At 44.7% G+C, this 15,860-nt stretch overlaps 1 protein-coding gene across 2 annotated transcripts in view; it reads right to left on the bottom strand.

Annotated features, from left to right (window-relative positions):
• WIPF3 (WAS/WASL interacting protein family member 3) overlaps positions 1 to 15,609 on the bottom strand; it is a 53,312-nt gene extending 37,703 nt beyond the window's left edge. The window contains exon 1 of one of the 2 annotated variants that reach the window (XM_069729935.1): positions 15,436 to 15,609. The gene's annotated coding sequence lies outside the window, so the exon portion shown is untranslated. The remainder of the gene's footprint in view (positions 1 to 15,435) is intronic. The other variant, XM_069729936.1, reaches the window with a different exon arrangement.
• Positions 15,610 to 15,860: the final 251 nt, after the last annotated feature.

Here is a 15,860-nt window from a genome sequence, read left to right as displayed (position 1 = left end):
TGCGGCATCAATAGTAAAAAATGTAATGTTAAAAATAATTTTTAAAAAAACCTGCTATACTCACCCTCCGTTGCAGCTCGTGCCGGCCGCCATCTTCCGTTGCAGGTTCCGGTGGCAGAAGGACCTGCCATGACGTCACGGTCATGTGACCGCGACGTTATCGCAGGTCCCGAGCTAATACCAACCCTGGGACCGGAACCTGCCATGGACTACAAGGGCTCCCTCAGAAAGGTGAGTATATGTTTTTTATTTTTTCACCTGTGACAAACCTGGCTGGGCAATATACTACGTAGCTCTGTGCTGTATACTACTTCGCTGTGCAATAAACTATGTGGCTGGGTAATATACTACGTCACTGGGCAGCATACTACGTGGCTCTGTGCTGTATACTATGTCACTGGGCAATATACTACGTGGCTGTGCAATATACTACGTAACTGGGCAATATACTACGTGACTGGCCAATATACTACATGGCTTTGTGCTGTATACTACTTCGCTGTGCTATAAACTATTTGGCTGGGCAATTTACGTCACTGGGCAATATACTACGTGGCTCTGTGCTGTATCCTATGTCACTGGGCAATATACTACGTGGCTGTGCAATATACTATGTGGCTGGGCAATATACTACGTGGCTGGGCAATATACTACCTCACTAGGCAATATACTACGTAACTGGGCAATATACTACGTGGCTGGCCAATATATTACTTCACTGGGCAATATACTACGTGGCTGGCCAATATATTACGTCACTGGGCAATATACTACGTGGCTGGCCAATATACTACGTCACTGAGCAATATACTATGTGGCTGGGCAATATACTTTGTGGCTGGGCAATATACTACGTGGCTGGGCAATATACTACGTGGCTGGGCAATATACTACGTCACTGGGCAATATACCACGTGGCTGGGCAATATACTACGTGGCTGGGCAATATACTACGTGGCTGGGCAATATACTACGTCACTGGGCAATATACCACGTGGCTGGCCAATATATTACGTCACTGGGCAATATACTACGTGGCTGGCCAATATACTACGTCACTGGGCAATATACTACGTGGCTGGCCAATATACTACGTCACTGGGCAATATACTATGTGGCTGGCCAATATATTACGTCACTGGGCAATATACTACGTGGCTGGGCAATATACTACGTGGCTGGGCAATATACTACGTCACTGGGCAATATACTACGTGGCTGGCCAATATATTACGTCACTGGGCAATATACTATGTGGCTGGCCAATATACTACGTCACTGGGCAATATACTACGTGGCTGGGCAATATACTATGTGGCTGGGCAATATACTACGTGGCTGGGCAATATACTACGTGGCTGCGCAATATACTACGTGGCTGCGCAATATACTACATCACTAGGCAATATACTAGGTAACTGGGCAATATACTACGTGGCTGGCCAATATATTACGTCACTGGGCAATATACTATGTGGCTGGCCAATATATTACGTCACTGGGCAATATACTACGTGGCTGGGCAATATACTACGTCACTGGGCAATATACTACGTGGCTGGCCAATATATTACGTCACTGGGCAATATACTATCTGGCTGGCCAACATACTACGTCACTGGGCAATATACTACGTGGCTGGGCAATATACAACGTGGCTGGGCAATATACTACGTGGCTGCGCAATATACTACGTCACTAGGCAATATACTACGTAACTGGGCAATATACTATGTGGCTGGCCAATATATTACGTCACTGGGCAATATACTACGTGGCTGGCCAATATACTACGTGGCTGGGCAATATACTACGTGGCTGGGCAATATACTACGTGGACATGCATATTCTAGAATACCCGATGCGTTAGAATCGGGTCACCATCTAGTATATATATATATATGTGCGAAAAAGTGTTTGCCCCCTCCTCATTTCCTATTGTTTTGCATGTTTGTCGCTACAATGTTTCAGATCACCCAACAAATGTAAATATTAGACAGAGAACACAAGTAAACACAAAATGCCATTTTTAAATGAAGGTCTTTATTAAGGGAAAAATAAATCCAAACTTATAGGGTCTAGTGGGAAATAATGATTTACACCTAAACCTAATAACTAGATGGGCTACCCTTAGCAGCAACAACAGCACTCAAGCATTTGTGATAACTGGCAATGAGTCTTTTACAACGCTCTGGAGGAATTTTGGTCCACTCATCTTTGCAGAATTGTTGTAATTTGGCCACACTGGAAGGTTTCCAAGCATGAACCGCCTTCGTAAGGTCATGCCACAGCAAATCAATCGGATTACGATCAAGTAATTGACTAGGCCACTCCAAAGTCTTAATATTGTTTTTCTTAACCATTCAGAGGTGGACTTGTTGGCGTGTTTTGGATCATTGTCCTGCTGCATAACCCAAGTGAACTTCACCTTGAGGTCACAAATCGATGGCTGAATATTCTCCTTTATGATTCAGCATAATTCATAATTCCATTTGCCACAGCAAGCTTTCCAGGTCCTGAAGCAGCAAGACAGCCCCAGACCATCATACTACCATCATATTTTACTGTTGGTATGATGTTCCTTTTCTGAAATAATGTGCTACTTTTAAGACAGGTGTAATGGCAGTCCAAAGAGTATTCTCCCAAAAGTCTTGGGTATCATCTAGGTGCTTCCTGGCAAAATTGCTCAGTGGTTTTCGTCTTGCAACTCTGCCGAGGGGTCTTTGGTGACCTCTGGGATAAGTCATCGCTGCACTCTTCAGGTTATTTTGGTCGGCCAGCCACTCCTGGGAAGGATCACCACCATTCCATGTTTTCGCCATTTGTGGATAATGGCTCTCACTTTGGTTCGCTGGAGTCCTAAAGCTTTAGAAATGGCTTTATAAAATTTTGCAGCCTAATCATTTACTTTGTTTTTCATTTCTTCCCCAAAAATTTTGAGATCTTGGCATGATGTCTAGCTTTTGAGTACCTTTTGGTCTACTTCACTTTGTCAGGCAGGTCCTATTTAAGTGATTTCTTGATTGAGAACAGGTGTGGCAGTAATCAGGCCTGGGTGTGGGTAGGGAATTTGAACTAAGCTTCCCAAAGATGTGATAAACCACAGTTAATTTATGTTTTAAGATTGGGGAAAATCACTTTTTCACACAGGGCCCTGTGTGGATTTGAATTTTTTTCCTTTAATAGTAAAAACCTTCATTTAAAAACTGCATTTTGTGTTTACTTGTGCTATGTGTAATATTTAAATTTGTTTGGTAATATCAAACATTTGTGTGACAAACATGCAAAACAATAGGAAATCAGGAAGGGGGCAAACACTTTTTCACACAGCTGTGTGTGTAAACACAAAAATGTTTTACAGTTGGAGCCCCAGAATTGTAATATCCCATCATTCTGCTATTCGCAGTGATAATGAACATGATTACTCTATTCAGTAATTGAGCTTCTATAATTATGTCTTTATATATCTTAAATATATATATATATATATATATATATATATATATATATATATATTTTACATCTAGTTATTTTTCTCTTCCAGCACTCATGTTAATCATAGAGAAGTGTAATCTAATAGATGCTGGACATTACATCACTTTTGGCAAGGATCTCCCTACAGAGGAATGTTGAGGACACGCAGCGCACCCTCCTCCTATTCCATGTGGAAGTTGGGACACCCATGACTTCATTACAATATCAGGCACTCGGGATATTTCCTTCCTGCATTTGAGTTCCTTTATTAAACACAGTGCTAACTTTATTGTTTTAGTCAATTGTGATGTGAACACAATATTTAAAGGGGTAGTCCACCTTTGGGGACCATTGGAATTGGGGCTAAAATAGTTTTTCAGTTGGATTTCATTAAACATTTTGCACATTTCGTTTACTATAGCCTCTGTAATACATTGTCTAATGCTGGCTGCAGAATGAGTTAAACAGGTTGGCCACATTAATTTATTTCAACAGATGTGTTGGGGACATGATTTGCGGCACTTACTATAATATAGGTATGACAGGTTCCCCTCCCCTGACAAACTGCACAGCTCTCCGGTCCATACAACGGCCACTGGTGGAGGAACATGTGACCAGGCCGGCCCATCAGTCTCCTCCAATAGAAAACCAGTTTTCTCATGTGAGGTTTTCAATTGGACAAGACTGATGGACGGCAGTTTGCACTAGTTTTTGACTGCCGGATGAAAAATTCCGTGTGAACATTTTCCATTCCACCACAGATTTCTGTAGCCAATTTGTAAATCTATACACCCACACGGTCCCACAGCTCAGAGACATTGAAGGTCTATTAGCAAAATCTGCAACTTTTAATTACAGAATCTGCACAAAGAATGCAGATGCCGCCATTTTCCCGAAGTCCCCCGTATTAAAAAGTTTGGAAGATTTAATTATGCATTATACTTGGCTGTTTCCGTGTGAGTCTAAGGGTAGATGCAGACGGCCGTAGATTCTCTCATCCAAGACAATCAGGACGATTACATAAGTGACACTGATCAAACTCTGACAAGTTTGATCAGTGTCATCATTGTGTGATCCTATTCTCTCGGATGAGAAGATGAAGAAAAAATATGTCTCCAACTCCTCCATTCTGTGAGTGCATGGAAATCGGATGGCACTCAGCTGTCATCCGAGTGCAGTCTGATGGTTTCCAAGCACTAATTCACTTGCATGACCAAGTGCGATCCGAATATTGGATTAAACCTGAGCATGTTTCTCAGACAATCTCAGTCCGAGGAAAAAAACAATCAGATGTGCGCAACCCCAAATGCTAACATCGTTCCGAGTGCAATCTTATGTTTTGTTGGATAGCACTCAAGACAGCAAATATGTTCGTATGCCCCAGCATCATGCTTTTCTGAAAAATCTATCGAAAGTTAAGTTCACATGAGCATATAAAAAATCATACAATTTTCATCCAGAAAAAAGGACTATTTATAATCTGCCTCATCATCCGTATGGCATGCATGTGGAATTCATTTTCATATATCAGCTGTTAAATTTACAAGACCAAACACAGTTTCCCATGTCAACATGTGCAATGTATCTGTAAGAATAGGACGCTATGTGGTTGATCGGTGGGGGATATGATTTTTTGTGCACCCACAGACTTGAATAGTCAACTCTCATTTGAAATATGGAGAAGACGACACATTCTGCATTTTTTTTTTCCACATGGACATTTGGTCATCTGTACAGCCATACTGAACAACACGGGGCCAGGTCCAGATGAGCATATGAAAAATCACTTGATTTTCATTCAGAAAACCTAGACGATTTTCATTCATATTGTCATGTGTATTCCAGGTATATTTCTTCTGTGTGTCCATTTTTAGATCCGTATTGCATCTGTGTGTGTGTTTTTACATTCATCATATTGTACATGATCAGATACAGTTCACCATGTTAATAATGGCAGTGTATCCATGTATATCAGATGCTATACACTTAATAAATACGGGATCCATTTTGTCATCCATTGTTTCTCACGGCCACTTGGTTCGTATTCCTCTTCACACCCCTACTGAATAACATAGGCCAGCGTGCTATCCGATATAACTGGGGACAGCACACTGTATAGTATGATCATCTGAAGGAAATCGTTACTCTATATGTAGAACTTTGATGTCTAGGATTCAGAAAGTGTGAATGACAACCAATGTTACAGCTGTAATGTGAGCCGTATCACTTGTCAACCCACTTTAAAGAAATTGTCCAGAACTTTTCGGCTAAGCTCCCACGGGACAATTACCGTACGCAGAGGATTTTCCGATGCTGGTTCGAAAGCCGAAAATCTGCTTTGTACTACAGGAGCAGCATTGTGAATTAGATTTCACAAAATCACATTTTCAGGCTGCAGAGAGAATCTACAGTATAAACTGGCTGGAGATGACGATTTAGACCTTATGCAGTGACTCTCAGCACGGATTTCACCCATTGCAATGCACACAGATAATGTTTAGACAACGTCACCATGTGTAAAGCTTGCCGCCGGGGTGAAGACTGTCCAGGTGAAGTCACAGCATGACTACAACTTGGCCGGCTTCTCCACACACACTCTGTGAGTGATTGTGACCTGTATGACCTAGCACAGGCTAGTCACTCCATGGTCAGGTCCGGTAAAGCTTCATCCACATAATGATAACTGCAATGTTTGGGAGGTACATGGTACCACGATAACTGGTCTTCATTTCCACTTTCTTGGGTTAAGCCAATTAATGTTGTTCTTACATACAGTGCTGCGCAAATTAATTGGGACAAAGCATTTTTTAAGTAAAATCGTAAGTTGGTTACCAGTCAGTGATTCAAACCATTTTTTATATATAATAAATAAATCTTAGTCAACTAGATACTGGAAAATGGTAATGTTCAGAATTAGTATGTAACAGTGCATTATAACATTTTATTTTTTTGCTTTGTCCCAATTAATTTGCACAGCACTGTATGCTTTAGGTAAAACGTGTTAGTGCATGATGAACGGCAAATGTAATTAACATACAGTATGTGTCTGCATGAGAAGCAACAGACTCGTGTAATCCCACTCTGCACTTTCTCTACTAAGTGCACAGGGCAGGCTTTATTAGGCTAGGGTCACATTGCGTTATGTGACTGCGTTTAACGGACTACGTTACACCGCGGCATAACGCGGTGTAACGTAGTCCGTTAACGCCGCCATTGCATGTAATGGCGAACGCATCGCTAGCGCACGCCCACATTGGGCGTGCGCTAACGATGTGCCGTCATTTGAGTGAGCAAGCAGCGTTCGGGGATCTGCACTAGCGGGATCGGCTAACGCGATCCCTTTTGGGACATTGCGTTAGCGCAGTCCGTAGCGCTACACTAGTATGGTGCCTACATGTAACCCTGGAGCATTGACTCCAAAGATGAAAGATATGCTGTCTAACCAGAAAATGTAACGTCACCGCTCTTTAGACTCCTCAGGTCACACTGCGCTCTGTGTGACCCAGAAGTGGCCGATCACATGAGGCTCCTTACATTGTAAAAGAGACTTCCGGCTCACATATAGTGTATAGAGTGATCCGCAGAGACTGAAGTGTGGTGATGCCACTGAGAAGAGGAGCGGGACGTCGCTGGATCTCGGAGAACGCAGCGGTAGGTGAGTATATTAACACACTGACACTACAGTGCATGCACATATACACAGGTTTAGTGAAAAAAGAAGTTCACAGGGGGCACTATAGAGAACCATCTCATAGAAGAGCAGCTAGCTGTCATTTGTATGTAATCGCTGTCAGTCCTTATAGAATGAATGGAGAGGAGCGAATGCTCCTCCTCTGTCCTATGCGGTGGGGGTCCCAGGAATGATCCCCCACTCGATCAGTATCCTCTATCCTATCCCCTGCTTTCTCTATTGAGAACACATGCACACTCCATGAAACTGCATCTGAAGGTGTTTTGGGGGGTTGGGAGGAATACCTAGCTAAGGCTTCTTTTTTACATGAGAATTGGTGGCTTTGTGATAGACAGGCCCAACTATAGTCAAAGGGTTCCATTGAGCAGCGCTGGTGTCCATCTTTTCTGTTAGGTTCATTATTCAGCTCATATGATGTTGCTAAAGAATGGAATTACCAAGCGCTGAAGTGAGCAGAGGTCGAGTATCTGCCCGGACTGTCCAATCTATGAGAAAGCAGCATGGGGGAAAATATAGCAACTCAGTATAACAATGCATCAGCAAATAGCGACGCTTGATATAACTTACTACACACCAGTAATATCTACTCCGTACCTGCACACTGAAAGGCTGCCCTGCAGAGCAATGACTGATGGCACCAGCAGCCCACAATACTTACCCGTGGCATCACGTTACAGTGTCTCATAGACTCTACTGTGTCATAATCATCTGGATAATTACACAACGGCTATTACACTGTATTCTCTGATTGGCACATTTGCCTTTGAGAGATCAATGCACCCGGCTGGCACATGTACTATTGTACACATCACTATGTGCTGCCAAAGCTAATAATTCTCAGCTCGGCACAATCTAATGTATGCAAATCAGCGCAGAAAGGAAAAAAGAAATAATTACCATTGATCTATTAGATCATTTCCTTGGGCAATTGTTATGCTTGATCTTAACTTTATTACAATAACTGCCCAGTGGTCACATTTTACTGTTTGTTCTATATTTTGGATACTGATAAATATACTGTATATACAGTAGAATAATCTGCTACTTTATTGAATGCCTATGGGCGGCAGAGCCTTGCACTCCACAGCTTCCATCAGTCCGATAGTAGAGCAGCACAGTGCATGATCCATTCAAACTACGGGGCACACGTGTATTTGGGGAGGGGGCTCTACAGTTAAGACTAAGGATAGGTGATAAATATCCACTGTGGCAAGACCCCTATTAAAAGGGTTTCACCACAAACTTGTAAAAATCCTAATATATGACTATGTTTCTACTCGCAGCAAAACTGGGCAGGCATAGAGCAAGTACTAGGAAGACTGCACAATGCACAGCGGACTACATGTCCCAGAGATTTACTATCGGCACGGCAGGTGTCTTCCATTGAGAATATTCAGGGTATGTGCACACTTAGGAATGGTCCACTGCGGATTTTCCCGCACTGATTTTGATAATTCCGCAGGGCAAAAACACTGCGTTTTTCCTGTGGATTTACCACGGTTTTTGTGCGGATTCCACTGCGGTTTTACACCTGCGGATTTCTATTATGGAGCAGGTGTAAAACCGCTGCGGATTCCGCACAAAGAATTGACATGCTACGGAATGTAAACAGCTGCGTTTCCGCGCGTTTTTTTCCGCAGCATGTGTACTGCAGATTGCATTTCCCATAGGTTTGCATTGTACTGTAAACTCATGGGAAACTGCTGCAGACCCACAGCTGCGGAAACGCTCCGGATCCGCAGCAAAATGCGCAGCGTGTGAACATAGCCTCAGCCTTTCCTACAAGGCAGAATATGACCGCGCAGGCGCCTGGACAACTGAATAACGCCGAGGAGGCAGCACCCTTCTCGCAAAGTGACGGCTGGGTTGTGTCTCGATGAGGGGGCAAAGACCTGCCTCCCTGGTGATTTCACAGGTATGAGGGCCGAAATGCAAAAGCGATTATTTCTGCAGTGCAACAAACAATAACTAAAAGAGCCACCTTGTCAGAATGCAGCATTAGTGCTGCACAAGATGGCTCTTTTAGTTACAAACGCCTTGGGGTGACAGGTTCCCTTTAAGGATCCTCAATATTCGAAGTCTGAAAAACCCCATTGAAGCTCAAAATATCTGCACTAACCACTAATAAACAATCCGATCAGACAATCTATAACTACAACACAGTAATAATGTAATCTTTGGAAACAGCAGAATGGACAACAGTGTAAGGCACAAAGTACATCAGTGATCCCTCTACATCACCCTGAATGACGACATATGCCATAAATGAGCGACAGCGCTGATAAACAATATATGCACTATGTACGGTATTCTGGTTCTACAGAGTCTGGAGATCACTATAAGTATTATTCGTCTGTGCCCATCGCATATTGGCCATACATCATGTATAGTAACATGGATGTGTCACATAAATTACTATCACTGGTTCTGCTACCAAAATGAATCTTTATAAAGCAGTCTAAAATCAAACAGGGTGTTTCCTACACAAACTTCTGTAATATACATACACTATTTTTTCTGTGATTATTTTGTGTTTCCTTTTTTGGAGGGAGAAGGATTGTCAAAAACTTTGGAGGCAGATACTAGTTTATCCTATAGTAAAATATGGACAATTGTTCCACATACAGCAGTGTTTGTTCAGTGTGTGGCATAAGTTCTCTCCATGAAACTTTTGAGAATATTATTAAAAATTCATGGTGTTTTTAAACTTCAGTTCTGAAACCCCAGTAAAGATGTAACCACGAGCGATCCTGAGTTACATCTCGTATTATAGCCCAGAGATACATTCAGAAGTCTGTACACCTCAGAGCTGAAATCTCCCAGAATAATTTTCCATGTTTTCCTGCGCAGAGCTAGTTGTGACAATTTTGCACTTTACCCCAGGAAACTAAAAGTCCATTTAGACAGGCGATTTAATACAAGACGGCAACATACCAGTTGCTGATTTTTATGGTCTTTACTAAGGGGGTTTTGCGAGTCACTGGTGTAGTTATGCAGAGCAGCCCCCAGAGAATCCTATGAGCAATGCCCCCTTGGTAAAGACCAAAGATTAGCAGTTAATAAAAGGCCCAGATCTCTGTAATAGAATTACTCAGGGGAACAGCAGGTAAGAAATAAGAGACAAAACTGCCCTCTCTATCTGATCTTGTGTGTTGCAAGAGCTCATCTAATACTTTCACACTAGCGTCAACTGCAATCTGTCACAATGCGTCATTTTGCAGAAAAAACGCATCCTACAAAAGTGCTTGCAGGATGCGTTTTTTCCCCATAGACTTGTATTGACGACGTATTTTGCCCCATAGATTAACATTAGCGACGCATTGCGACGCTTTGTCACACGTCGCAACCGTCGTGCGACGGATGCGTCGTGCTTTGGCGGACCGTCGGGAGCAAAAAACGATACATGTAACGTTTTTTGCTCCTGATGGACCGCTTTTTCCGACCGCGCATGCGCGGCCGGAACTCTGCCCCCACCTCCCCGCACCTCACAATGGGGCAGCGGATGCGCCGGAAAAATGCATCCGCTGCCGCCGTTGTGCAGTGCGTTAATCGCTAGCGTCGGAATCTCTGCCCGACGCCTTGCGACGGGGAGATTCCGACGCTAGTGTGAAAGTAGCCTAAGAGATAACAAGCTTTCTGACTATTTCCTTTAACAACATTGTGCATAGAGCTCCGCAATACAACATAGGTCGCATCTCCGGATCAGTAAGCTAAACGTTTTAGTAGCTACTTCTAAAGCCGATCACGAACACCAATCGGCTACAGGTAAGCCGTTCTGTGGTGGTTTAATAGCCGGTAGACTGGCTGACCACACTTCCAATACCATGGGCCACCTAGCATCTTCCCCATGGGATTTTTTCCTTCCTCTGTATCAGCATCTTAGGTTTTAGGTTGTATTGTACTCGATGGACTATGTCTACCTTCAACCTTAATGCTGTGAAACTTTGTGCACATGAAGATCATTAATTTGATTGTTCGGTGCCCATAGAATGGCACGTTATCGGTAGTACATCACCTGTTTACAAGTCACAATGTGCGTTGGCAAAAGCAAAACATTTTAAACCTGCTTAAAAATAATCACATCCGACAAAGGAGCTTTTTGCTTGTTCGTCGGCTGTTTGCAGGTCTGTTTAGATAGGACGATAGGTCTGGAGAAAGAGATTCTTATTAACTTTCATTTCCCATTATCGGCATATGTTGATGTCTTGATATAAATTGTACCAAGGTGCTCATTCGTGAACACATTCACTTTCCTCACAAATGTACCAGACTGGATTAAGGGGGACATGTATGTACGTTCTATGATGAAGTGCAATCATTGGATAAACAATAGGATAGTATGGAGTCCTGACCCTCATTTCCCCTTGTGGCTAGGAGGCCATGTGTGAGGAGAAAAATCCCATGTCTATGGCTAGTTGACTACACACTATTTACAGAAAACGTGTCACCAAAACAAACGCTATTAATCTGCAGATATGGGTATAATGCTCTTGCATGTGGCCCAGGGGTGGGGAACCTCAGGCCCACGGGCCATTTATGGCCATCGATGAGCTTTTATCCAGCTATCGGGCAGATTCTCAGGGACCACAGTGCTTTGGCAGGGAGCTGTTTTTTGATTTCCACCAGCTCATTAGTTTCTTCTTGCTCTGTTAGCACACACACAGTGTTCACTACTGAACACTGAAGGGCATGCAATGGAAGATTACGTCCTTAAACCAGTGCCAGAGTCAGGATGAACTTTGTGGGCGGAGTTTGTACGGCCCCCGCAGGATGGTATAAATATCCAAATTGCCTTTGGCAGAAAAAAAGATTCCCCACCCCTGATGTAGCCGAACGCTCCAGGGAGAAAATGAACTTTATTCTCCCTGGCAGCGTTCAGGTTTCAGTCATGGGGGTAATGCCAGCGCGAGTTAATTCAGAGTGGCCACTGTAACCGCGCCCCCGGCGCTGATTGACAGCCGACCCTAATGCAGAGGGAGTGTCAGTCAGGGCTGGGGGTGAGGTTTCAGTTACAGGGGCGGCACCAGCACTGGTTCAGTCACCACTCTGAGTGTTTACAGAGAGGCGCCTGTATCCATACCCCCAACATTAGTGCCAATGGCGCGGTTACAGCTGTTCTGAATTCTTCGAGCAGTGACTGAAGCAGCGCTGGTGCCGCCGTACCGTGACTGAAACCTCACCCCCAGCCCTGACTGACACTGGCTCTGTATTGGGTCGGCTGTCAGTCAGCGGCAGTGGGGCGGTTACAGCTGTATTCTCCAAGCAGTGACTGAACCAGCGCTGGTGCCGCCCCGTGACTGAAACGGGAACGCTGCCGTAGGGAATGAAGTTCATTTTCTCCGGGTAGCAGTATAATGCTACAGTCATGGCCAAAAGTATTGACACCCCTGCAATTCTGTCAGATAATACTCATTTTCTTCCTGAAAATGATTGCAAACACAAATTCTTTGGTATTATTATCTTCATTTAATTTGTCATAAATGAAAAAACACAAAAGAGAATGAAGCAAAAAGCAAAACGTTGATCATTTCACACAAAACTCCAAAAATGGGCCAGACAAAAGTATTGGCACCCTCAGCCTATTACTTGGTTGCACAACCTTTAGCCAAAATACTCAGGAAGAAACTGAGTATTATCTGACAGAATTGCAGGGGTGTCAATACTTTTGGCCATGACTGTATTAACCTGCACATTAACCCCATATCTGCAGGTTAATAGCGTTGTTTCTGATGACAGGTTCCCTTTAAGGTGGTGACTCTTGACTGCACGAATGCAGAACATTTTTGTAGCTGTGGCCATATCTGCCCATATCTGTTAATATGACTTACAGGTGCATTATTGTATGAATTATTAAGACTACGGCGACTTCTTGGTCTCAATACCACAGTAAAAGCAGTTTACCATATGACAACTTAAATATTTCCCAGTTGTGACTATTTTTACTATAAAGAAACACTACAGCTGCACAACAGTCATGGTTACAGACTATGTTTCTTCCCACATGGTGCGCAATCTTAGGCCACAGAGGGTATGTCAGTGAGGTCGGCTGTCACCAACTCCGTCTACGTTATTTATCTGTCTCCGTTATTTATCTGTCTCCGTTATTTATCCATCTTCGTTATTTATCCGTTTCCGTTGTTTATTTGTCGCGGTTATTTATCTGTCTCTGTTACTTGTCTGTCTCCGTTATTTGGCTGGATGATAAATCATTTCAGCTCTGATGTAAGACCAGTGAGAACTAGGGAATGGTGGGCGCTCCATGTAACCTGTTCAGGACCACGTGATCATAAAGCTTTAGACCCAAAACACAAGTATTGTCTGGCAGACACGGATCTAAGTGCAGAGCCAGACCGCCGTATTTCTCGTGCGAAAATCGCATCGCACAGCGCGCACTGGCCTGGCACCTCTCCTGACCTGAGCAAGACAGTATGATGTATTCCTATGCAACTGTCAAGCTCAGGTCAGGAGAGCCGACTGCCAGTACGAGGCTTACGATGCGATTCTCGCAGGAGAAATACGGCAGTCTGTCTCTGCCCTAAGGCTATGTTCCCACGATCAGGAAGTAGCAGTGCTTTGGACACAGTGTATTTTTGCTGCGTCTAAAGCGCTGCATTCTAATCACGCAGGAATCCACATGTGGTCACTGAACCGTGCAGTTTTACCGCATCCAATACATTCTATTGCGGAAATTTCTATTGCAGAGCTTAATGTCTCCACAGCAGAAATTGACATGCTGTGGTCATAAACCCGCGCCACGGGTGAGTTTCTGCAACGGTACATAGAAGCACAGCGGGCGTGGGATTTTTATAAATCCCATCCACCGTGCTTGTACTGTACAATGCAGCGTTTCAAAAGCAGCGCAAGTGCACGGAGTCCAAGACGCTGCTATTCCTGATTGTGGGCACGTACCCTAAAGCTTCCACCATACAACGCAGCAAGAGCAGGTGCGATGCCCGGCTGTCAGAGACACAGGATTTGCAGATCAGAGGAGCCGATCACATCTCTGCGGTCTTCTCTGTCCTACATAAGGCTCTGTTTCCACGGTCCGGAATGGCAGCACCTTGGACGCAGCAGATACCCGGCTTTTGTACGCATGGTGGTCTCCACTTGTGCTCATTGAACACCTGTGGAATCACCACATCCTATACATAGACTGTGATATTTATCTTGTGGCGACTGAGCGTCTTCGCAACATAAACAGACATGCTGCGGTCTAGAAAGACGGGCCGCATGTGCGTATACGCAGGTCTGCCCCCTGCGTCTTTGTACGCATAGTGGAGATGGGATTTCATAAAATGCCCTCCACTATGCTGTAACATCTGGACGCTGCGGGTTGCAGGCTGCGGCTGTACGCAACATCCAATCCGCAGCGTTTCCTGACCGTGGAAACATAAGGCTATGTTCACACTTTGCAGATTCCACTGCAGATTTTTCCGCAGCAGAATTCCAAAATCCGCAGTGAAAACCCGTCGCGGTTTTTACTGCGGATTTATCGCGGTTTTTACTGCGGTTTCTTCTGCGGATTTTCATCTGCAGTTTTCTATTGGAGCAGGTGAAAATCCGCAGAAAAGAAGTGACATGCTGCGGAATGTAATCCGCAGCGTTTCCGCGCGGTTTTTTCCGCAGCATGTGCACTGCGTTTTTTGTTTCCCATAGGTTTACATTGTTCTGTAAACTCATGGGAAACTGCTGCAGATCCGCAGCGGTCAAATCCGCTGCGGATCCGCAGCAAAATCCGCAAATTGTGAATATAGCCTAAAGCGGTAATGGACGCAGCATCTCCTGATTGCCGGGCGCCCTCCTGACATAGCAGAGTGGCTTGGTCTTAACAAACCCAGCTCATCTGGTCACAGGTCAGGTCCGTGCCATGGGTTCAATGTAAAATTACAAATTATAAAATGATAGCGCGTGCACGTCCTGGTAAAACCTCTCAGGGACGCTCCATGTAACAAAACGTGCCACAAACAAAAATAAAATAAACAAGAAAAACACAAATTAAAAACAATAAAGTAAAACACAAAAAAGATCATTGAGGAGGTGCAGGAATGAGCTACGGTATGTTCTTTCCAAGCCGGGAGCCCCCATTACTGTGAATGGCGCAGATCCCCTGCAGCCCCTGAAGTTACCAGTGTCGTCAAGTGTCAGCTGTGCCGCCGACCACCTCCTGTGTGCCGCCGACCACCTCCTGTGCGCTGCCGGGGCTTCTCATGGGGACTTCTATCAGCACAGCATGAGGACAGGACGTGCACGGCCATAAGCCCAGAACTCACCGGCCACAGTCTCCGCAATGTCCGGCTGTCCCGCTCTCCGCGCACGGTCACCTGCAGGACGGGCTCCCGGGCGGCGCTGGCCGAGCTCCGGGACAGGGCGGGGATAACTCCTCTCTCCGGGGGAGGGGACGGGCTCAGGACACCTGCTGTATGGCGGCGCGGTCACTCCCTGCTACAGCACAGGGACGGCAGAGAGTGACACACCAGCTGCACCTCCTCTGTCACACGGGCAGGAGTGGCATAACGTACAGGATCTTACCTCATGTGCCAGAGAGGGCCCATGTTACAGTGCCCCAGATAACCGAGACAGTCACCAAGTGCCCACGTTACAGTGCCCCGGATAACAGAGACAGTCACCAAGTGCCCACGTTACAGTGCCCCGGATAACAGAGACAGTCACCAAGTGCCCACGTTACAGTGCCCCG

Source organism: Ranitomeya imitator, chromosome 6, assembly GCF_032444005.1.
Source record: "Ranitomeya imitator isolate aRanImi1 chromosome 6, aRanImi1.pri, whole genome shotgun sequence".
Lineage (NCBI taxonomy): Eukaryota > Metazoa > Chordata > Amphibia > Anura > Dendrobatidae > Ranitomeya > Ranitomeya imitator.
Note: the sequence above shows the minus strand (reverse complement) of the source record. Positions and strands in the feature narration are given on the sequence as shown.